Source organism: Notolabrus celidotus, chromosome 14 (genome assembly GCF_009762535.1).
Source record: "Notolabrus celidotus isolate fNotCel1 chromosome 14, fNotCel1.pri, whole genome shotgun sequence".
Taxonomy (NCBI): domain Eukaryota; kingdom Metazoa; phylum Chordata; class Actinopteri; order Labriformes; family Labridae; genus Notolabrus; species Notolabrus celidotus.
In genome coordinates, this window is record NC_048285.1 from 30,142,397 (window position 1) to 30,167,037 (window position 24,641).

The following is a 24,641-nucleotide window of genomic DNA, read 5'->3' on the forward strand; positions in this document are numbered from 1 at the left end:
CATCACACATGATACCACCTCTTTAGTTGTATCCATACAGTATCAGATATTTGACACAGCAGTCACAGTTCTGGATCTTACAACTTTAAAGCTCCAGTGAGGGACGTTCTGTCTGTGTTGATTTTGGTGCCCCCTGTGGATGAAGTAACACCTCTTATGTCCTCACTGACCCTGTCATGTAGGTGTTTCAGGCGTTAAATCTCAGTGGCAGTCTTGAGTCACAATATAGAAATTGTTAATTTTGTTGCTGATGGTCTTGTTTGCTTTAATTGCACATACAAATAAATCGGTCAGCTAAAATCTCCTCACAGGAGCTTTAAGTCTTAGATGCATGATGCTAAATGTTGATATCTACTGTGCCAGTATATTCAGATCATTGACTGTATAAATAATGGATGTAGAATCCATGATGTCACCCATCTGTTCCTGAAGCGCTGTTTTGAAGCCAATCGTCGGCGGGAGCCATATTGGAAATGCTGAACTCAACCAAACTTAGTGTGAGGTAAAGAGGCGGGGTTTGAGCCTCCTAGCCAACCTGCCTGTCAGTCAAGTCAGTCATGTCCTTATTTGGGCAAAACTGGTAATCTTCTGAACCGTTGAGATAGAAAAAAGTTCACCCCCCGTACAGTGTGTGCCGATAGAGAAATTAGCAACGTAGACCAAAGACGTTTTTTTAACCTGGCTGTAAACATGTTTATTAAAGCTGCAAAGATCGTCTTTTTTTTAATTGGTGTGTATGTGGTGTCCGGTGTTTCTGCAGCCAGCCTCAAGCGGATGCTCGATGAATTGCAGTTTATAACGCTTCCGCATGGATTTCACATTTTGAGACCAGAGGTTACTGCTTGATTCAGACTCTAATTAGCATGTTGCTAATGCAGGTGCCAATATCTGCATGTTTTTTCTCTCAATTGCGGAGAGCATGAAGTCTCAAAAGACATCATGCCATGATTGTGACCATAAAAGTTTACACGAGTGTTTAGTGAACACAATAGATCAACTGCCAATGAGTCATAAATCAAAGTTACATAATCCAAGTGTCCTTTTATTGGCCTCACTAGATAATTGTTAAACATGTTCTTATGTGTTCAGTGCCACATATATTTCAATCTCTATTGGCTGACACTGATGACATGCCAGTTTAAAAGGTGAAACCCCCCTTTTTACTCCTCCATCATGATTATGAATTAGGAGTTTAACACTTCATCTGACCGGGAGTGCATTGATGTTGTCACTGCATTGATAAAACTGATCAGTTCTGATTGGTTTTGGAGGGTTCAGTAAGTTTGTTATAGCATCCTGTTTGGTGAGTTACCAGAGAACTTCAATGTTCTGCGTGTCCTACACCAAGAGTGAAGCGAGCATTACAACAAAGAAGAGTTTATGTCAAAGTACAGCCAACCTTTAAAGAGCAATTCCTCCAACTGAGACAGGAAAGAAATGCACTGTTTGGATCATGAGGGCTGATGTCTGAAGGCTACAACAAAAACATCATTGTCTAATATCTGGAGAAGTGATGTGTCAATAAAGACATGCACATGGTGGTGTGTTTAAAATCAGTATGTCAGTAAGTAAATCTATCCAGGCCTGTTGTTTATGTTGAAACTGAACAAACATTAATACTTCTGTAACCTTCATAGGTCAAAGACATGATCTTCAACAAACACCTTGTCCTCATGACACAGAGACAAGACGAAGGCTGGTGTTCAATGATAATGTCCTGATCTATGTGTTTAGTCTCATTGTTCAGTACATGAGATAATTATAAGCCTTCCACAAATATATTTATGTTTGATAAGCTGCTCCTTTCATAGCAGATATCAGCTGGGCATAACATTTACACAAAGTCTGCTGTTATCAAATCAACAAATGTGTTTTGGGCATGAAATGTTCTCCATCTCCTTTTTTCTCATTTGACATTTTCACGAGTACTTTGGGAAACAAATTCAATTTAACAGTTGGCTCTTATCCATATGCGTCAACTTGCTGCTCCAAACAAATTAGGGAAATAATTCAATGTGTTTAAATATCCAGAACACGTGGTCTGTACGTATAATGCCAGGGAAGGGGAACTCAAAAATACCTTGAACATCAGCGGAAACACGCTGCACTGTTCTCTGGAACGCCTGAAGGTTTGATTGATTTAGATTGATCCGCCTGAGGTCGTTTTCCTTCCACTGTGGAAAATACAGATTTGCTATGTGATGCTTAACTCTTCAAAAAATCTGGATTCACAACCGCTTGTGTGTGTGTATATGTCTGTAAGCCTACAGTGAGAGGTTGAGCTCATACTTAGTCCCAGTGGGTCACACAGTGCTCTGTATTTTTAGAGCGAGCTGGTATTAATAGACCCAGAGAGCCCTGAGAAGTCAGGGCCAGCAGTGAGAACAAAATAAGACGCCAAGTCCAAAACACAGATGCCACAGTGCTGCTCTGTGGACCGACACCAGTAAACACTGAGGCCAAACTGTTTAACAGAGCTGATGAATGAATAATGTGTATGACGCAGAACAGCACACAGAGATTCACAGTTCAGACGCTTTCTACATCAGATGCTTAACAAACTGCATTTTCTCATGGCGCCAGCCAAAGAAGAAAATAAGTTAAATAATCTCGGCCGCTCCGCGCTCTGATTTAGGACAAGGCCACGGATAACACAACATGTATGACTGTTAACAAAATAACAAGGAGGGACTCCAGGGACAGTGAAAGAAGACTTTAGAAGACTGGAATGCTTCTAACTTTATTTATTACCAAGGGTTAGGTTTAGGAACCAAGTCCACTGACAAATACTGTGGGTTCGGGTTAGGCAAGAACTCCAAGCGGTTAGGGTAAGTGTTTGGGTGAGGCGATAGAATTCGAGAAAGCCCAAAGGTTAGGGTTAGGAATCTCTGTAAACATTTTCCAAATGACTTTATGTTCCCAGTAACATATTCCAAGTCATCATCGGTACAGCATGATGCTCATTTTGCTCATTAATGTCCCAATTCATCTTAAAACACAATGAAGCAGGGTATGCTTTACAGCCTGGCTAACATGTGATCTACAGCCGCTACCATGCTGACCTCTAAGCAAGCACTGAAGTGTTGAAAAGGTGTGTCCATCCTCTTCTCAAACCCAGTTATACTTCAGGCGAGAAAATAAATGCACAATTTGATGCTTGGAAATGTTAGTCTGCAAACCAGTGGGCGACCGTAGCTCTGTGCCCTTCTCCTGAAATGACTGTTCACCCTGTTGGTATGGGTAAATGAAAAGGAATCCACCATGTTTATTTTCAGTTACTTAGAGGGAAGAGTCTGCAAGGTTTGTCACCAGGATTCAATCTTTTTAGCTCAGCCTGAGCCTGAATGGTTGTTCAAAAAGTCCCACAAAAATTAAGTGTGAGGGACAAGAGACATGCTCTCTTTACAAGAGGACAATAATTGTATAAGCAAATGGAAACTTCCTGCTCTGTTCTTTGTAGCTGAAGTTTTTCTTGTGGTTCCTTTCCAAACTTTCAAGGGTCCAAAACATTTCATTAAAAGTAATTTCAAATGGGAGACTCACTAACGTCCACTTTGTAGCAAGGCAACAGTGGAGGAGGCTCCAGGAGAGCTGGCCATTCAGAAGCAAGTGGGTTTGTAGGGTGAGGTCTTAAAGAGACAGTAGCCAAAATGAAGCACTTGAGAACAGAGCTGACCTGAGGGTTTCTAAAGACACCAGCCTGAGACACATGAAGATGTTTTTGAGACATGATTCATGTCAAGCTACTACAGAGGTATCAGAGGGACAATATGAAGCCTGAGACACAATTGGATGCTTGGAAATGTTAGTCTGCAAACCAGTGGGCGACTGTAGCTCTGTGCCCTTCTCCTGAAATGACTGTTCACCCTGTTGGTACGGGTAAATGAAAAGGAATCCACCATGTTTATTTTCAGTTACTTAGAGGGAAGAGTCTGCAAGGTTTGTTACCAGGATTTAATCTTTTTAGCTCAGCCTTAGCCCGAATGGTTGTTCAAAAAGTCCCACAAGAATTAAGCATGAGGGACAAGAGGCGTGCTCAGTTCTTCATGTGTTTGGTGACTCTCCTTATAAGAGGAAAATAATTGTAATACCAAACAGAAACTTCCTGTTGTGTTCTTTGTTGTTGAATTAAGTCCTGAAGAATTAAGTGTGAGGGACAAGAGACATGCTCTCCTTACAAGAGGACAATAATTGTATAAGCAAACGGAAACTTCCTGCTCTGTTCTTTGTAGCTGAAGTTTTTCTTGTGGTTCCGTTTCCAAACTTTCCAGGGTCCAAAACATTTCATTAAAAGTAATTTCAAATGAGAGACTCACTAACGTCCACTTTGTAGCAAGACAACAGTGGAGGAAGCTCCATGAGAGCTGGCCATTCAGAAGAAAGCTGGCTTGTAGGGTGAGGTCTTAAAGAGACAGTAGCCAAAATGAAGCACTTGAGAACAGAGCTGACGTGAGGTTTTCTAAAGACACCAGCCTGAGATACATGAAGATGTTTTTGAGACATGATTCATGTCAAGCTACTACAGAGGTATCAGAGGGACAATATGAAGCCTGAGAATGAGCACAACACCCCCTCTTTAAAGTACTTAACATACACCACTGGTGTATCACAACCTGCCTGAAAGAAGACTACGACACACCTCTGATGGGTTTTCCCCTCACCTACTCTGATGGTATGTGGGCTGTGTGGCTGCGGATGAGTCCCTGTGAGTTCACACATACACACACACACACACAAAGGTTTCAAACAAGCCCAAAAGCATCCTCCTCATCCTCACTCTTCACAGAGTCAGACAAGCTGAATGTTTCTCAGAGCTCCTGCTCCTTGATCCAGATGTTGTCTTTTACAACAGTCACTCTCAACTGGTCTAATCCCACCAACTCCTTGATGACAATGGCGCCCAACATTTTGCTGATTAATGGCGGTTGGTGACAGACAGTGTGGTCGATACATTACCACCGCCTACTGTGCTAAAAGGGGAATAAAGTGCAATTCTACCGCAAGAACACTGTCATAGGAAACACATAATTCAAATTAGAGACATTGCAAAGACTTTCTGCCACAACTTATTTCAGGCATACATTCACAACCCCCTGATGCAGGCTCTGTGGCCCACTTTTGGGCCCAAACCCACAAGTTATACCCCTTTTCCACCGGGGCAGTTTCAAGGCCGGTTTTTGGAGCCGATGCTCAATTGAGAACCAGTTACTTTGTGTTTCGACTGCGTGAGAACCGGCACCCGGCAAGGACAACAGGTTCCAGGGCAGCACCTTCTCTTTGCTGGACTAGAACCACAAACCGCTTATGTCAGAGGTGAGGGTGAGGGGTGAAGTCGCCGTCCATGTGAAGCCCAAGAGTAGCACAGAAGTGTTGGGAAAGTTGGATAAGTTCTCTTCGGGAGTTCATGTGATTATGAAAAGACAGGAGCAACACCAGCAAGCATGCTACGTTGTCCGCCATCTTTGTTATTGTGAGGGAAAGTTCAGGCAAGAGCTGCTGGGAAAGGCGGTCATGTAGAAGTGACATCATGACTTTGCTCTTCCACGGGTGGACAAACAAACTGGTGCCAAGTTGGTTCGCAAGTTCAACCAGGTCCGAACCGGTGCGAGCATCAGCCCGGAACTACAACCAGGCTTCAGTTGGTCGAAAGGGGGTATTAGGAACCCGCTCCAAAGTGGAATGTGTCAAATTAGATGCAAAGTGAGGTTTATGATCTGCACAATCTGACATGAAATCACATCATGTTAGAGTGCAAGGTTCTGGGCTAGCTGTGACCTTATAGGAGCAAACCAATGTCAAAGAAAAACCTCAAAGCTACAAAAATAGCAACAGAAGAAGAGATTCCTGAGTCCAGCTGCTTCAAGGAGAGTGTTGGCTACACCTGCTCCGTTTTCCTCTACTATACTAAGCTTTTCCAGTTTCCTATGGAAGTACATCTGAGCATTCCTAAAATCTCATTGCATGGGGATAAAACTTGGTGGCCACATGGAGAAGCCACCTAATGTAACACACTGGCATTCCAAGAGTCTGCTGCAGAATAGACCTGTTGGCAGAGAACACAGCAGAGGACTGTTTCTGTCTCCTGTGGTTCAAATCCCACCGCTGGGTATTAGAAAAGTATGCTACCTCAAAAGGATATTAAGCTTTTCCTACAGAATCATTGAACACACATCGGCCCTCCGAGAGGTCATCACTCTTGGCTGAAATTAGAAATTAAAGTAGAAATTAAAGGTTCTGACAGCTTGTGCGAGCTCCACTTATTCCATGATATGCAAGTGAAGAAAAATGAACAAGGACGATGACAGGCACGCTCTGTTTGAAGGTTTTAAAGAAGTTAAATCAGCTCCAAAACCTGAGCCAACTTTCAGTCATGGAAAACCAACTGAGACCAATAATGTGGAACGGCTTCAAGTGACAGCCATCAGTTACATTTTGAGTGAGTCTCGGTGCCAGCGCTCGCTACATTACAGCCTTCAGACTCTTTGAAGGATGAAGTTTCTGATGTTAAAAATATTTCCCTCATGGGGATCTTAACAATGTGGCCTCTGAAAGGTCACGTAATTTGAAAGCACCAACCACCCATGTCTGATTTTATAGCAACAGATTCCAGATAATAAAGGGAGAAACGAGTGTCTAGAAAAGGATCCGTCTTTGTCGGGGAGAGTCTTTCTGGCAGGGGTTCCTGAACGTTTAACTCCACGACCCCTGTGCCAAAGACTCGTGACCCCCAGTGTCCCTCAAAGTGATTCAATGTTACTTCATATTTAATTTAGCTTGTCTATGTGGCAGTGTTTCCGGTGCTGCTGAGAATTAACCAAAGACTGTATGAATAATGGACGTAGTATCCATGAGTCACCCATCTGTTTCTGAAGCAGTGTTTTGAGGCCAATCGACAGCGGGAGCCATATTGCTGCTGACGTAAAGAGGCGGGGTTTGAGCCTCCTAGCCAACAGCTACAGTGTTCCCGCCTGTCAATCAAGTCAGCTGTGCCTCTCATTGGAAGACTCATAATCTCAATATCTCTGATTGAGAAATGAGCTATCCAGACTACACTCGTTTTTTGTACCAGGCTGTAAACATGTTTATTTCTGCTGTAAAGATCATCTTTTTTGAATGGGTGTGTATGTGGTTTCCAGTACTTCCAGAGCCAGCCTCAAGTGGACATTCCTTGAACTGCAGTTTTTAGCACTTCTGCATTGGACTCATATTTTTAGACCGGAGGTTGCTGCTTGGAATTAACCTGCTACTGATGCTTTTGTAAATTTACTGTCATTAACCTAGACTCTGAGCTTAAAGCTGGGGTTGGCAGTCTCGGAAAACCAGCATGAATTTGAATATAGCATTTCCTCAGTACTCCGTCTAACCCCTCCCCTCCTCCCTCAGAGCTTCTCCAAAACGACGCCCCCCCCGCTCACATGCACGAGCGCCGCTGACTTGCGACCATATGATGGTGACTGATTCAAAACCAGTCCTCACCAAAACATTCTCATAGTGAAAGTTAAAAACACAAACAAACATGGCTGCTGTTAGTACTCACAACTGTCATGCTAGCATTATCCAGTTGTACTGGTGACACGATATCAGGAGAAAAGTTATAACACATATATAATACTGTAACAGATCTACTGTTTGTTAAACATGTTCAGTGTAGATGTTCTTAATTCCTACAGTGTTGACGGTCAGTGAAGGCATCAGGAGAGGTGTAGAGAGTGTGAGTGGAAGAGAGGAGAGACAAGAGGAGAAGCTCTTCATTCATTCAAACATTGATTGTTGTTTTGTTGGTTGGCGTGATCACAGCTGACAGTGACCGGTTATTAAAGATCAACGTGTTCACGAATCAGCTCGTCATCACTACAGCATCCGGCAAACGCTACAATACATATATATTTTCTGTATTAATTCTGCTGCTTGTCAGAGCCCCCGTGGTGAGAGCTTTTTAGACTCTGATCCGGACTACAGTCCTGAGCAAAGCACCTCATCGGGTCAGAGGGTACAGGCCCGAGGTCGAGCGAGAGGGGCAGCCAGTAGAGTCAGGGGAAGCAGCGGCAGGAGACGGGGACTTGGAGGAGTGCACGACGGGGAAATGTACGTGCAGGAGGCGGGCAGAACGGCAGGACGGGATTTGAATGGTTTAAAATTTTGGCACCCAAAAAAGGCTGATTGGTTGGTGTTTTCCCAGGTTTACTCCGGCTGTAGATAGCAGCTTTTCTTCGCTCTTTTTTAAGAACACATTATGTATTTATTGCCATCAGGACATAAAGATAATTTTAACCATTATAACAAAAAGTGTATCTAAATCTGACCACCAACCCCAGCTTTAACCCCTGGAGTCATCTGGCAACAAAGTAAGGCAGAAATTTGATTTTTAAAATTGTAATTGCAAGGTTGTATTTCTAATTTAAAGCTGCTGTTGGTAGTCGTGATATAAACATCAGTTCGGAGAGAGATTTCGAATGTCATCGCTACCCCCCTCGCCTCTCTGCTGTCGTAACCCCGCCCACAAAAGATCACTGTGTGCATTCTATGAGGAAGTAGTGGCTTCCAAGCTGGTTTAGGTTTCCGCACACATCACTGTATCTTGTATGAAAAGGTAAGCTTGTCTTCCTTACACAACAGAAGAATGGAGCATTGGTATGTCTTTCTTTATAAGGCCGTACTCCAGGAGCTGCCGTCTAATTTATGCTCCTTATTGACTCCTAAAGTTGTCAGTGGCTGTCATCTTCGGTCCCATGGACAAATTCTTTTTGTCATTCCTCAGACTCGCTCTGTATTTGGTTTGAGCTTCAGGGTCACCTGAAACTGGATTCTTTAATTCGATTGGAGGATTTTAAAACTAGGATAAAGGATGATCTGATCAGCTTGTACACATGTTTTAGAGCTTAACACTGCTAATTTATAAATCCATGTAATACTTGTCACTATATGTTTTGTCCTGTTCTATTTGTGAAACTTTTTATGCTGCTGTCTTGGCCAGGACTCCCTTGTAAAAGAGACTTTGTTTCTCAATGGGACTATTCCTGGTAAAATAAAAACATTTAAAAAAAATTTAAAAAAAAGCTAATCAGGTCGATGTAGCGGGGCCGCCACTCAACCAATCAGGACAGAGGATTGGAGATAGGGGAATAATAACATTGCTTTAAACATAGGCATTGGAAAACACAGAGATTTTGCAATAGTCTCAAATTAGTCCACTTACCGATGAGAACCAATGGGCATTATGACCTTTTCTCCAAACCCAGCAGAAAAAAAGCAACGTTTTTACACCATTCCTACCAACAGCAGCTTTAACTACATATTGATCAAATATGTCATATTAGATTACATAAAAATCAAACGCTCTGGAAGACATCTTGCGACCCCCCACTAGTGTCTTGCTACCACTAGTGGTGCAACGGATCATCGTTGATCCGTGATCCGTACAGGATGCCTCTCCACGGTTCGGCACGGACGTGGTCCGCGGATCGGTTGATGAAAAAAGTTGCGCGTGTTCACGTGATGACCGCATGTTCAATCCACACTCACTCGTCAAGCGCAGCGGTAGTCATGGTAAGTGAAGGAGCAGAGGAACTTGAAAACCCTCCTGCATCTCTTAAGTCACATGTATGGGAGCATTTTGGTTTCCCTGTGAAATACAGTGAATGCTGAATGAGCCACGTTATGAAATTCCGTCACGCACCCACTAGACCAGAGGCCGTCAATACCATAGACTGTAAAAAATATGGACGTAGTATCCGTGACGTCACCCATCTGTTCCTGAGAGCTGTTTTGAAGCAAATCGACGGCGGCAGCCATATTGGTAATGCGGAACTCAACTAGGCAGAGTGTGACGTAGTGTGAGTCTCTTAGCCAATGGCTGTGTGTTCCCGACCGGGAGTCACGTCAGTCATGTCCTTATTTGGGCAAAACTCATAATCTTAATATCTTCTTAACCGTCACGTTAGAAAAAAATTCACCCCCCGTACAGTGTATGCCATTAGAGAGATTAGCGTTGTAGGGCCAAGCCGTTTTTTGAACCAGGCTGTAAACATGTTTATTAATGCTGCAAAGATCGTCTTTTTCCCATTCATATCTATGTGGTTTCCGGTGTTTCTGCAGCCAGCCTCAAGCGGATTTTCGATGTATTGCAGTTTATATCACTTCCGCATTGGCTTCATCGTTTGAGACCGGAGTTTGCCGCTTGGTCAATACGCGGCCCGCGGGCTGCATCCGGCCGCCTATTTGTGGGCCCCGAACTGTTATTCCTTCACTCTGTGTTTTGGTCGGGTCACCGTGTGTTTACCAGGACTTGTCTCCATGCCAACGATACACAGACAGGCTGTTACTGGGTCACTTAAGAGTCCACTGCTGCGAGTGCAATTTTTAACTTTCACTTTCGTTTATGGAGCAGTTCGCATGTTGGCACTTTGCCAGCTGTAGGACCCTAGAATGAACGATAACGGTGTGTTCACAGTTTGCAGCTCAAAGAAAAGTGGACGGTGAAAATCAGCGATTGAAAGAAGAATGGAGTGAAATTTTTGAAGTTCCTCTGCTCCTTCACTTGCCATGACATGAAATGCAGTAAATGAGGCAGGACTGGGCCCACAGATAGGGTGCTTTGCACATGCTGCAAATTTTGAGTTGAATGTTGTTTTTATTTAATGGGCAAAGTGTTTTACAAAATAAATGGAGGACAAAGTTATATTTGTCTTATCTTCTTTTTTTTTTTTTTGTTTTTCTTTTTTTGCTGATCCGAAAAATGATCTGATCCGTGACTCAAAACCATGATCCGATCCGAACCGTGGGTTTTTTGATCCGTTGCACCCCTAGCTACCCCCCACTTTGGGAACCCCTGCTTTATGGCACGGTGGATGTAGACTCAAAACTTCAAGCAGTCAGAGGCTGTAGGTTAGAAAAGGACACAGCTACTTCAAGAGTCCTGCAGGAGAAAATAACATATATTTGGCATTTTTTGGTCAAAGCACTTTGTGAAGCAGCGTAACAGGCAGGGGAAACCCCGTTCCTGGAGTATTGACCACACTCGGCCGTACAGACGTATCTTTTCTTGCCTTTTACAGCCCTTGAAACAACATTTTTTACTTTCCTGCACTTTTACTTCAATCACACGCTTGTTCTCTCCTCCCAACATGCACTCTGTTTTTCTGCAGCCTACTGTAGAAGGAATGTGTTACTCTACAAGCATAACAAGAGGTTACTGCGGGTCAGCATTCATTTACTAAACATCTGAGAACAGGACACATTCAGTCCAGAGTGTAAGTGCGAGGCTCTTTTACATTTTGAGGAACTTAAAACTGTTCACATGTCTGAGATCATCATCATCATCGCTGCCTTCTCTGCACTCACAAATCTAATAGTACTGCAGTGCATTGTGGGACAGAACACAGGTGACAGCCAACAAAAAGCACACTAGGGGGGTTGTGGCAGGTTGCTGTGGCAACAAAACATGTCACGGGGCTGAGTAAATATAGGCTAACCAGTAGGCGATGTGCAGAGAGCGAGAGAGACGGCAACTCAGGAAAGGCCAGTGAAAAAAAAAAAGGAAAAAAAGAGACATTTGTAAAGATCTCAAAGCATCGCCGTCTTTTGATGTAGCAGGCCTCGCTGCACAGTGATGACAAAAGAGATGACCTAAGATGCACCTTTCTTTTCACACCGAGGAAAAACATTATGAGCCAGACGAAAAAGGAGTGAGTAAAGCAGGAGGAGTGAAAGGGATGTTTGAGCTTCAATCCAAACCAGCTCCATGAAGCCAGGAGCATGATATCACATGTTTTACATACTCAGGAGTTATGGAAATATGAGCACTTTACTAATAATTCACCAGCTCTTCCAGATAAACACAGAGAAAGACTTCCTCTGAGCGTGAAGTGTTAAAAAGACTGCAGGTTCCTCGTCATGGTTTAGCTTCAGCTCAGAGGGAAGTACTGGACTCGTTTTGTACAGAGGGTCAAGGGTTGCATCCTTTTCAACACATTCTGGGAAGAAAGCCAACTAGAACAAGGAAAAGAGCAAACTGCAGCCTCACCACAGACAGAAGGCATTACAGCACAAAGCAGGCTGACGGACAGAAGCAATTCAAGCTTAACACACCTAACAGGGGACGACCAGTCCGTCCGATCGGAGAGTGTCGTGGTGTTCCCACTTGTCAGAAACAGCTATATGTCACATATCTTGACATGGTGCTCTGGGACTGATCATAGACTGTGTGAATAATGGACGTAGTAACCATGACATCACCAATCTGTTGCTGAGCGCTGCTTTGAAGCCGATCGTCGGCGGGAGCCATATTGGAAATGCTGAACTCAACCAAACTTAGTGTAGAGAGGCGGGGTTTGAGCCTCCTAGCCAACAGCTATGTGTTCCCACCAAGCGGCAAACTCCGGTATAAAAATATGAGTCCAATGCAGAAGTGTTAAAAACTGCAGTTCATCGAGGATCCGCTTGAGACTGGCTCCTGAAGTACTGGAAGTCACATACACATGAATGGGAAAAAGCCGATCTTTACAGCAGAAGTAAACATGTTTACAGTCTGGTATAAAAGACGAGTGTAGTCTGGATAGCTCATTTTGATGTGCTCTCACTGTGAGGGGGGTGAATTTTTTTCTAACGGAGCATTTTCAAAGATATTGAGATTACTAGTCTTCCAATGAGAGGCACAGCTGCCTGTGGGAACACTGCAGCTGTTGGCTAGGAGGCTCAAAGCCCGCCTCTTTACGTCACACTGGCTCGACAGAAGCAATATGGCTGCCGCCGCCGACTGGTCTCAAAACAGCGCTTCAGAAACAGATGGGTGACGTCACGGATACTTAGTCCATATTTTATACAGTCTATGGTTCCCACCTGTCAGTCAAGTCAGTCATCTCCTTATTTGGGCAAATACTTGTAATCTTAATATCTTGTGAGCCGTCACCAGGAAAAATTAACACCCGCCAAGCGCCAATGGCATGTCAAAAAATAGTTTGGTGTGTAAAACAAAAACACACACCCGCCAGTGGCCGATGGAAAATTTTGGATTGCATGTGAGGTTTTGTTTTCATACTTTCGCCCATTTCTGCCGACTGTCAGGCTATAAGGCTAGTTCAGTCAGACAACTCACATTTAAATTGTTTATTTTAGCAGCAAATACATATTCATGTTTGGCGCCCAGGCTCCGGCCTCATCACTCCCTGCAGATAAGTTTACATGCAGACTTTGAGGAGTGATGAGCAAAACATACTAAACACCCCCCGGAGCCTGCAGGTGGAAGCTGGGGAGGCGGCGGGGAAGAAGAAAATATCAGCAATGGCATGCAGCAGCAGAGTCGTTGACAGGCAGAGGGAGAGATGGGAGATTTTTTCCCAGTTTAAATAGACCGCCAATTTGAGAGGCAGAGGGCAGGATTGGATGATGGATAAGAGAGTGGGACATGTGACGTGTACGGCATTGCAGCTCGAGTTGTCTGCCTGAACTAGCTCGCAGGCGTCGCTCCATTTGTGTTTCCATCCGAGGTGCGGACCTTCTCGGTGCAAACTTTGCAAATAACAGTTGTTTGCGTTGTGTTGCTTTGGGAAAATCCAAACCAGTTCCATATTACCCAGGTACAGTTTCTTTTAGGGACCAACTCCTCACTTTCGCTTTCATTAGCAGCCATGCTTTCTCTCACGTAGTTGGGGCAAAAGGGGAGGGGGGGTAAACAAACCAAGACACTGCCTAGAGCTCGCTCTGATTGGTTCATCTGTCTGTCTGTAGTGCTTACATGAAGCAGACTAACAAATGGTGTGATTTGGCAGAGAGAAAAAAAAACTTTGGATGTGGCTGTGCATGGGCACACTGACTTAAAGCACAACGAGGGATAGAATATGCACTACAGACGGTTCTACGATCTCTGTGCTTTGGCAGATCATCGTCACATTCTAATCCTTCACGATCTAAGATCATCATATCACACGCCCCTAGCGTGAAGCCACCACAAACAAAAAGGATAAACAAAAGAGGCAGGAGACGATCAAGAAGAGGAACAGACAGCTAAACAGAGTACTGTCACTATATTGTGTTTCAAAGAAAACTGGAAATTTGATGAGGCTGGCCAACCTCGGTCCTGGCTGACTTATGACCCGACAAACCACACCATAAGCTGCAGCCTTTGCTGCAAACACACAAAGGATAAACAGAAGCAAAACCCATTCGTTTTTTATTTGGCCGGTGAAAAATATTTTTGGAGGCAACTAGCCAATGTCAGATGAGGTAAAAAGTTAATTTTACATCCTGACCGCTGCGTTAGAAAATTATTCAATGCCGTACAGTGTGTGCTGATAGAGAAATTAGCTTCGTAGACCCAAGCTGTTTTTTGTACCAGGCTGTAAAGATGTTTATTTCTGCTGTAAAGATCATCTCTTTTGAATTGGTGTGTATGTGGTTTCCTGTGTTTCTGCAGCCAGCCTCAAGCGGCTCCTCGATGAACTGCAGTTTATAACACTTCCACATGGGCTTCATATTTTGAGACTGGAGGTTCCTGCTTTGGACTGATTTGCTTATTTTCACATCAGATCCTTTCCAGACGTGGTAAACCTAAACAGGCAAAACAACAACTGTAACTGTTGTCCCTCTGGGGAGAAGTAGAGGTTGTAGACAGCATCTTCTTCCCAAAACAACCCTGAACTCAACATAAGCAAAGACAAACTTTTAGCCTAAACATAACCTGACCTTAGCTCCAGAAGCTCACACTGACATTAGCCCAATCTGAGAACAGCAGGACTACAATCAGAGGCATTTCAAGCTTTACACACACACACATGGCTCCTACCAGCCGGTGAAGGTCGAAGTGAAAGGTGAGTTCTCCTAAACCGAAGACATGATGCAAGCTGTGAGAAACTTCAGATGAAAAAAAAAGATGAAAGAAAACCTAAGAAATGTAAAATCCACCTGGACTGATCGGAGGTTTCAAAGGTTCCAGACACACCGGGAATCACTGACAGATCATTTAAATGTTTGCACATGTTTGTCTCTTGTATGCACATGTTTGTGTTGTGTTAAACCTTGTTATGAAAGAGATTTCTTCCAACATATTTACTGTTTCTGTTTGTGTAACTGGAACAGACCTCATGTAAGTTGTGGCGTGATCACAGAGGCAAACGCTTAAGAGGATAGAGGTGGTGACAGATGATGCATCCGGATGTAGAGTCCTATTTGGAGCCTGTTTGTTTCTGCATTTGTATATAATAGAATTTGCAACACAGCCTGCTCAGAGGAAATAATGGTGCTCACTGTTTAAGCTACAGAGAGCTCCATGAACCCTGCACAGGGATGAAATACCAGCGTGTACTCACAGAGCAGGCAGTAAAACTCAAACAAGCTTTGAACAACTTGTCCTGAGTTGAACATTCAATTACCAGGAAGTAAGAGAATTAATTATTACATGAATTAAAATGTTTGCATTGATTATAAAGCAGAACTTTGCCCTCACAGTTCTTTTATAAAAGTCAAACTGATGCCAAACATTCCTCTACACATCCCACCCTTCAGGTTTTATCACCTGAGAGTGTCCCTCTCTTGTTTTAAGGTGTTTCACCCTCTTTTGGTTACATGAATGTTTATGACAGTCGCTCTGATTGAATTGCACGGGTTGGTTTGTGTGTAAGAAGTATCCTCACGGCTGTCATTATCCCATGACGTCATACTGATTCCAGGAATCACAAATGCTGACATTTAATTGTACAGCTGTGCAGGTAATTAAAGAATACGTCCTGCACGTCTATCAAAAACTGCTCATCTTGCACTTAAAATGCATTTGATTCTTATTTTAATTCAATGAATGCATAACAGCACTGTGCTGTTGAAGAAAGTGAGAGTAATTGCAAGAAAATGTGATGAAAATTCAATGAATATGATGTAAAAGCGCTTCAGATAAATGAAGCTTTAAAATGTCATTCATCAGGAGGACACAGAGGGCATGAAGCTCTCTCCATCCTCAAGGAGTTTATCATCACTCAGCTCCAACCATAGACTGTATTTAAATAATGGACGTAGTATTCATGACGTCACCCATCTGTTTCTGAAGCGCTGTTTTGAGGCCAATTGTCAACGGGAGCCATATTGGTAATGCTGAACTCAAGAGTGAGGTGAAGAGGCGGGGTTTGAGCCTCCTAGCCAATAGCTATGTGTTCCCGCTTGTCAGTCAAGTCAGTCATGTCCTTAAATGGGCAAAATTGGTGACCTTAATATTAGGGCTGTACGATAAATCCAATTTTGGTTTCAGGTGATTTAAAAAAAAGAAAATCTAGATTTTCTCTGTAACCTCCTCCGCTGCAGATTTTAGACTGAAGCGCTTCCTTGCCCACCCCTCCCGTGAGACAACAGTGGCCTTTAATGAAAATAAGTTCCTGTGATGCATGATAAGTATGATACTCCATTGTCAAGTTTTTACAATCAAAAAAGGAACAACAGTACAATGAATATTGTTTCCCATTCCTACCAAGTCTGTTCTGTCACTATGTGCTGCACACTGTACTTTTAAGGGGAAATTCAGTTTGCCTTTGTCAAATTGTATTGATAAAATTAAATCAAAACTTCTTGTTAGTCATTTGTAGTTTTCTTTTTTCAGGAGAAAAACACAAAATCAATTAAAATTGTAAATTGAGTTTTTTGTAAAAAAATTGGGGATTTTATTCCTAGGCCATATCGCCCAGCCCTACTTAATATCTTCTGAATTTTCACGTTAGAAAAAAATTACCCTCCGTACAGTGTGTGCCGACCAAGCGGCAACCTCCGGTCTAAAAATATGAGTCCAATGCAGAAGTGTTAAAAACTGCAGTTCATTAAGGATCCACTTAAGGCTGGCTCAGGAAGTACAGGAAACCACATACACACCAATTCAAAAAAGACAATCTTTACAGCAGAAATAAACATGTTTACAGCCTGGTACAAAAGACGAGTGTAGTCTGGATAGATCATTTCTGGATCGGCACACACTGTACGGGGGGGTGAATGCTTTTATAACACGGTAAATTCAAAGATATTGAGACTACAAGTCGTCCAATGAGAGGCAGAGCTGACTTGATTGACAGGCGGGAACAATGTAGCTGTTGGATAGGAGGCTCAAAGCCTGCCTCTTTAAGTCACAATTGATCAACAGCTGCAATATGGCTCCCCCCGATGATTGGCCTCAAATTAGATGGATGACGTCACGTATAGAAAGAAAGAAAGGTACAATTTTTTCACCCATGCTATTTTTTGGACATGCTGCACACACAGTTTTTGGTATATATACATACATGCACACACATGCAGTGGACATTCTTAGGGAGAGATGCTGCCATAAACCAGCACACTCTGTGCCTTGCTCAAGGGCAGTGCCCAGGCAAGTGAACCAGCACCTCTCCAGCCACCAGTCCACTTGCCAAACTTCGTCCATACTGGGACTTGAACCGGCAACCCTTCGGTTCCCAAGCCAAGTCCTTATGGACTGAGCTACAGCCGCCCATTATGTCCATTATTTATACAGTCTATAGTAAATTTAAAGCTAACTTAGCTTCCTTAACCTATGTACACTGTTTGTATTAGTATAGGCTTTGATGATTGGCTAGATCTGAGGTCAGTCCACTTTACAGGAGACATGTGGTTTCATTAGTCTCAAGCATGTGATCACACCTACAGCTGCTTTTTATCTGAAAGGTTTCAGATGCGTCTTCCTGTTTGAGTCATCTAGTTTAACACAGATGACTTTCAAGCTTGTAAATAAACATCACACACACTCACACGTATCTAATTACTGGATATTAACAGTACATATAAACATGTAGGATGTGTTTCAAATTAATCTTTCTCAACATGTGAGAATAATTCTTAATGTAAGCTTTCACTGAGACACAGCTTGTAACACAAAGCCTTCTGAAGCATAACAAAGTGCTGACAAGCAGAGGTGAACATCCATCCTCTCACCCCAGTGAAACGGCGTGCAGTATCTGAGGGTTCAATCCTGTGGTTGGTTCATATTACATCCTCACCTCTCACAAAGCAGCACCACTGTTTCCCTGAAAACACACTCTCAAGACGCCTCAGTGCAGGTATCTGCTGCTCACCTGAGTTCAAACGGCATCGCTCTCACCTGACCAAACAAACCGCAGTTAAAGAGTCAGAACACGCCGCTGCGAGTGTGCCTCGTGTGACTAAATATATTAATGCAATTTGAAAGGCAGAGGGCCAGCAGCAGTGCGGACAGAGAGCTTTTGTGGACAAAGACAGTATGCAAAAATCATGCAAAAGATGAGCACACCAAAGGGCACGGAAGAACAACAGACACTAAGTGGCAATGCGCATTAATGTGACGCATACAGCGTGTCACAAGTGTCATATAAAATGCTTTCTAAATGCTTTCTAGTGAGGGATTACGAAGAGCCTTTCTTTTTAACCCTCAGCCTATAGAGTGCAGGACTTAAGTGTCCGAGTATATTCTGTCGGTGTGGAAACGTTCTCAATATCACATTATTCTTTCATAGCTCACCTTTGCTGTGCTCCCTGTAACTCACCCCAAACTTCTCAGATCACCAAACCAGATAAGAAGCACTTTGTCAGCGGCTCACCAAATCTGTCTCTGCGTGCACAGGAGCCGTGTGTGTGTGGCCACGCACTTATTCATTCAAATTAACCCTGGACAAGACAAAGAGGTATGAACTTACAGCACAATAATGGATATATTAGCCTCCTTGTAATAAGAACGCTGCTTCATCATCACCTGTTCTGTCACATGTGTTTAATCTGAATGAAAGGTACACCAAAATATCCTTGCAGCTTGTAAATAACCATAAAAAAACAATATTTGTCCTTTTAAGAGATCACTTATTAGATTAATTGGCTGGCACATCCACTGCAACCTTATTTATAGACACCCCAAAGGACTAAATTCAACAGGTGTGCATGAAGGCTTACAGGTGAGCAACAAAGAACGCCACATTTTTTAAAGAAAAGGTCCAAAAAGAGAGAGATGCTTCGGTCCAGGAGATATTTCACCTCGAGTGGAAAGGAACACACGGCGTACTGTGGCTCTGAAAGACAATTCGGATCAAGTTGCAAACTCTGTTAGGTGCTATATATAGCTCACCAGGATATATACACAAACAGTAAGAAGCGCCTGTGCACACACACACACTGGGAAAGAGATGAGCTGTAGTATCTTCCTCTGTAAACAGGTTTAAGTGCAGCACTATCAAACAATATTCAACAGGCTGAACTAGCAAGGAGTGGTAGTCAGAAGTTAAGTGGGCTGAATCCAAACACACATTTAAACACACACACACACATTGAAATGAAGGGGTGGGATCAAAGACATACAGAGGAAAGGATATTTATCACACATTTCCACATGCTTTATCTTAGTATTAAGCTTTCATAATGTAGTGTTTATAATTGTAGTGGTCTATTTTGGATGCCAATGTGTTAAATGCCTGTACAATAAGGTTGGCTGGCCCTCTCTCCATGAAAGACCCAATATCCATTGGAATCTTTTTATCTATAAATCTGTCTTAGGAAAATTACCAACATACTCTACTGAACTTCTTAAATACCCAGACTGTTTATATCAGAGTCGCACCTCAAACCAGCTACTTCTGCATGTTCCTAGAGTTCGCTCAGAACTGGGAAAAACTGCTATTTTTGTTTCTCTGCTCCTGACCCCTGGAACAAGTTGCAGCAGCGTCTTGATTTAAATGCACTTTTACCTTTTGGACAATTTAGAGTCTTAATTTTTAACCTTTCAACCGCGCTCTGCAACTGTTTTAGCTAGGTTTACCTGTGTATTTATTGTATAATTTTAACACACCGTCCCTTCCTGTTTTAGTGCTTTTATAGTCAATCCCCTCCACCTTTCATTGATTTATATATTTATTATTTAAAAGGACCATGCATATTAATTAACACTTCTGTAAATGTGCCAGAATTAGCCAAAAGGCTAGTTTACATCCATAGTCCCTTGCCAGATGTTAAAAAGGCTCCCTAACAGACTATATAACCAATAAAATATACATATATGTTGTAAGATACGCTTATTTTTTATAATAATGTAGTGTTTATAACTGTAGTGGTCTATTTTGGATGTCAATGTGTTAAGGTTGGCTGGCCCTCTCTCCATGAAAAGCACAATATCCATTGGAATCTATAAAGCTGTCTTAGGAAAATTACCAACCTACCTTACTGAACTTCTTCATTACCCAGACTGTTTATATCAGAGTCTCACCTCAAACCTGCTACTTCTGCATGTTCCTCGAGTTCGCTCAGAACTGGGAAAAACTGCTATTTTTGTTTCTCTGCTCCTGACCCCTGGAACAAGTTGCAGCAGTGTCTTGAATTAAATGCACTTTTACCTTTTGGATGATTTAGAGTCTTAATTTTTAACCTTTCAACCGCACTCTGCAACTGTTTTAGCTAGGTTTACCTGTGTATATTTATTAGGGGTGCACTGATCCGATCCTGGTATCAGATATCGGCTAGATTGGACTCAAAAAGCTAGATCTGTTATCGGTGACAAAGGGCCGATATATAGAGCCGATCCATATGGCAGACCTATTCATCTCAGTTCTATGCTTTTCTCTGTATCGGCAGATACCAAAGGCCAGGTATCGATATCGGTATCGGGACCTAAAAAGTAGGATCGGTACGTCCCAAATATTTATTGTATCATTTTAACCACAGGCCCTTCCTATTTAAGTGCTTTTATAGTCAGTTCCTATTTAAGTGCTTTTATAGCCCCTCTACCTTTCATTTATTTATTTATTATTTAAAAGGACCATGCATATTAATTAACACTTCTGTAAATATGCCAGAATTAGCCAAAAGGCTAGTTTACATCCATAGTCCCTTGCAAGATGTTAAAAAGGCTCCCTAAAAAGATCAAGATTAAACAAAGATAAAACAGAGAGATCAAAATAAGAAGGTAGAGGAGAAACCAAAACACAAACAACAAACAAACAAACAAAAAAGAGAAGAAAAGAAAAGTACAAATAGCACCATATGATTAAAAATAACTAAAAGCTACATAAGGACATGATGTGACCGTCTTTGAGAAAGTGTCCATGGACATAAAATACATGGAGCAAGACAATCAGGAAGCAGCAATAAGGAAATGTTAATGAAGACACATTCAGACACAACAGGACAACAGTTAACCTACTTTTATTTGTATAATTTGATTTGATCTTTTAATTGTTTTCATATCCAAATCAAAAAACTATCCTATTTGATGACTTTTGATACTCTTGATGCATTGTTTGTTGTTTGTTTTTTTAAATGTCACTGTCCCTCATTGATCTCTGGAGTATTAATAAAGGTTGATTGATTGAAATATGCTTCTGTAATTTCATTGAGTAAGATCCATGTGGCCACACAGGACACAGAATCACAGCAATACATGAAAAGACGCATTTTAATTGCTAATAACTTTTTAATAATTGTTACTTTATAGGCTCTTGTTTGCTTTTTATATATACATATATATACACACACATATATATATATATATATTTTTTTTTTTGCACTGTCTACATGCTGCTGTGACACTTGAATTTCCCAGTTGTGGGATGAGTAAAGGACTATCTTCTCTTATCTTATCTAAAAAGATCAAGATTAAACAAAGATAAAATAGACAAACACACAAAACAGGACAATCAGGAAGCAGCAATAAGGAAATGTGAAAGAAGACACATGCAGACACTACATTTAACATTTAACCTCCTTTTATTTGTATATTTTGATTTAATCTTTTTAATTGTTTTTATATCAAAATCAAAAAAACTATCCTATTTGGTGACTTTTGATACTCTTGATGCATTGTTGTTTGTTTGTTTTTTAAATGTAAATGACTCTATATCATTGTAAATGAGGGTTACCTCTGATCTCTGGAGTATAAATAAAGGTGGATTAATTGAAATATGCTGCTATAACTTCATTTTGTAAGATCCATTTGGCCACACAGGACACAGAATTTTCTTCTTTCTAGCTGCTATATCTTATGTCTGTAGCATTTTCAGTTTTTCTATCTGATGTCTGTAGCATTTTTAGTTTTCTATCTTATGTCTGTAGCATTTTTAGTTTTTCTATCTTATGTCTGTAGCATTTTCAGTTTTTCTATCTTATGTCTGTAGCATTTTCAGTTTTCAGTTTTTCTATCTTATGTCTGTAGCATTTTCAGTTTTCAGTTTTTCTATCTTATGTCTGTAGCATTTTTAGTTTTTCTATCTTATTTCTGTAGAATTTTCAGTTTTTCTATCTTATGTCTGTAGCATTTTTAGTTTTTCTATCTTATGTCTGTAGCATTTTCAGTTTTCAGTTTTTCTATCTTATGTCTGTAGCATTTTTAGTTTTTCTATCTTATGTCTGTAGCATTTTTTGTTTTTCTATCTGATTTCTGTAGAATTTTCAGTTTTTCTATCTTATGTCTGTAGCATTTTCAGTTTTCAGTTTTTCTATCTTATGTCTGTAGCATTTTTAGTTTTTCTATCTTATGTCTGTAGCATTTTTTGTTTTTCTATCTTATGTCTGTAGCATTTTTAGTTTTTCTATCTTATGTCTGTAGCATTTTTAGTTTTTCTATATTATGTCTGTAGCATTTTTAGTTTTTCTATCTGATGTCTGTAGCATTTTCAGTTTTTCTATATTATGTCTGTAGCATTTTCAGTTTTTCTTTATTATGTCTGTAGCATTTTCAGTTTTTCTACCTTATGTCTGTAGCATTTTCAGTTTTTCTATCTTATGTTTGTAGCATTTTCAGTTTTTCTATCTGATGTCTGTAGCATTTTTAGTTTTCTATCTTATGTCCGTACTATTTTCATTTTTTCTATCTTATGTTTGTAGCATTTTTAGTTTTCTATCTTATGTCTGTAGCATTTTTAGTTTTTCTATCTTATGTCTGTAGCATTTTCAGTTTTCAGTTTTTCTACATTGTGTTTTTAGCATTTCATTACAGTAGTAGTATATTCAGTTGTTGTTTTTCATGTCTGTAGCATTTTTCTATTTGTTTGTATTTTATTTCTATACAGCATTCACAGTTTTACTTTGTAATATTTGTAGAATTTTTAGTTTTGTATTTTATGTATATTTTGTATGTTATGTTTTGTTTAATGCGGACCCCAGGAAGAGTAGCTGCTACGTTAGTGTCAGCTAATGGGGATCTGAATAAAGAATACAGAATAAAGAAGAATAAAGAATCCCAGCAATGCATGAAAAAGACGCTTAAAATTAAATATTTAAGAACAACAGAATGTCTTTTATCACAGTGTTAGTTAGCACAGAGTCAGGTGTAGTGTTAAGCAGCAGCAGCAGAATGAGCTGCATGTTGCTCTCCACATGCCCACGCTGAGTGTGTGATGAAGTGACAGGTATCGTTACGCAGTCTGTCACCTCCTGAACACGGTTTTAGCTGCTTAGCACAAAAACCATTCAAAACGCTGCCACGGCTGAGTCTGACAGATTAGCCTCCTCCTGACAGGCTAATATGAGTAATCACACATCTGGACTCAAAGGCTCGGATCTGTACACGTAGTAGTCGAGCAAAGCACTGCATTGTTGCTGTAAGGAGAATTTAAGGACACATGATGCCCCTCCTGTGAACCCCAGAGTGAAAAGACAGCCCGGTCCACCCCTGCTGGGCTAACTTAGCATGCTAATTCATGTCTCTGCTAGCTGCACTCTCACATCACACACATCTGCAGGCGACCCAAAGCTAGCTAACGGGATCTGAACTTTGTTATTGGCTCGGAAGAGGATCAGAAGAAGACTCCATAAAGAAAAAAGAGGAGAAACTTATACAAGTCCACACATGAGGAAGGAAGCCAGCTGAGCATTACGCGCACAGCTAGCATGCTCGGGCAGTGTGAGTGGTGGTTTTTGGAGAGCTGAGGACTGTACCTGGTCCTGGTGTCTGAGATCACAAGAGGCCGATGTCAGGACTGACGGCCAGCCGACATTCCCCGGAGTGGCCGCCGCCACCGTTTGCTCTTCCCTCCGCCGAAACCACTGCGCAAAGATGGTCCCGAGGTCTGGTCCAGGAGCAGCTGGTGCAGTTTGACGAGGGTTCAGAGGGTGGTTAATAACACGGAGAGTCTAAGGGTGAAGTTTCGGGTGAAATCAGAGGACGCGTCACCTTGCAGCGGTTCATGACTCCCACTATTCAAGATGTAGAAGAAGGGCAGGACGTTGCATTTCTCTGCGAGTCCATATCACTCCCAGCCGCTGACAATAATTAGTGTGGCCACACGGGCATCCGTATGTCACTGTGCTGCTGCTGGTATGTCAGACTGGACTTCTGCACTGCCTCTCGTTCTTTTATTACTCTCTAAAGGGCTTTAATACGGAAGAGGATTATTTAGGGACACTGAAAAAAAAAAAAAATTAAGGTCAATTTTTAAAAAAAATTATTATTCTGAGAATTAAAGTCAGAATTCTGACTTCTGAGATTAAAGTCAGAATTCTGACTTTTTACTCAGAAGTCAGAATTCTGAGATTAAAGTCAGAATTCTGAGATTAGAGTCAGAATTCTGACTTTTTTCTCAGAAGTCAGAATTCTGAGATTAAAGTCAGAATTTTGACTTTAATCTCAATAATAAAAAAAAAAAATTTGACTTAAATTTTTTTTTTTTCAGTGTCCCTAATCCTCTTCCGTGCTTTAATTATGAGAGCAA

The 24,641-nt window shown here is 41.5% G+C and overlaps 1 protein-coding gene across 1 annotated transcript in view; it reads right to left on the minus strand.

The window, feature by feature from the left end:
• The window catches only part of bcl9l (bcl9 like), a 43,434-nt gene extending 19,173 nt beyond the window's left edge, over nucleotides 1-24,261 (minus strand). The window contains exon 1 of the mRNA XM_034700697.1: nucleotides 23,869-24,261. The gene's annotated coding sequence lies outside the window, so the exon portion shown is untranslated. The remainder of the gene's footprint in view (nucleotides 1-23,868) is intronic.
• Between the last annotated feature and the right edge of the window lie 380 nt (nucleotides 24,262-24,641).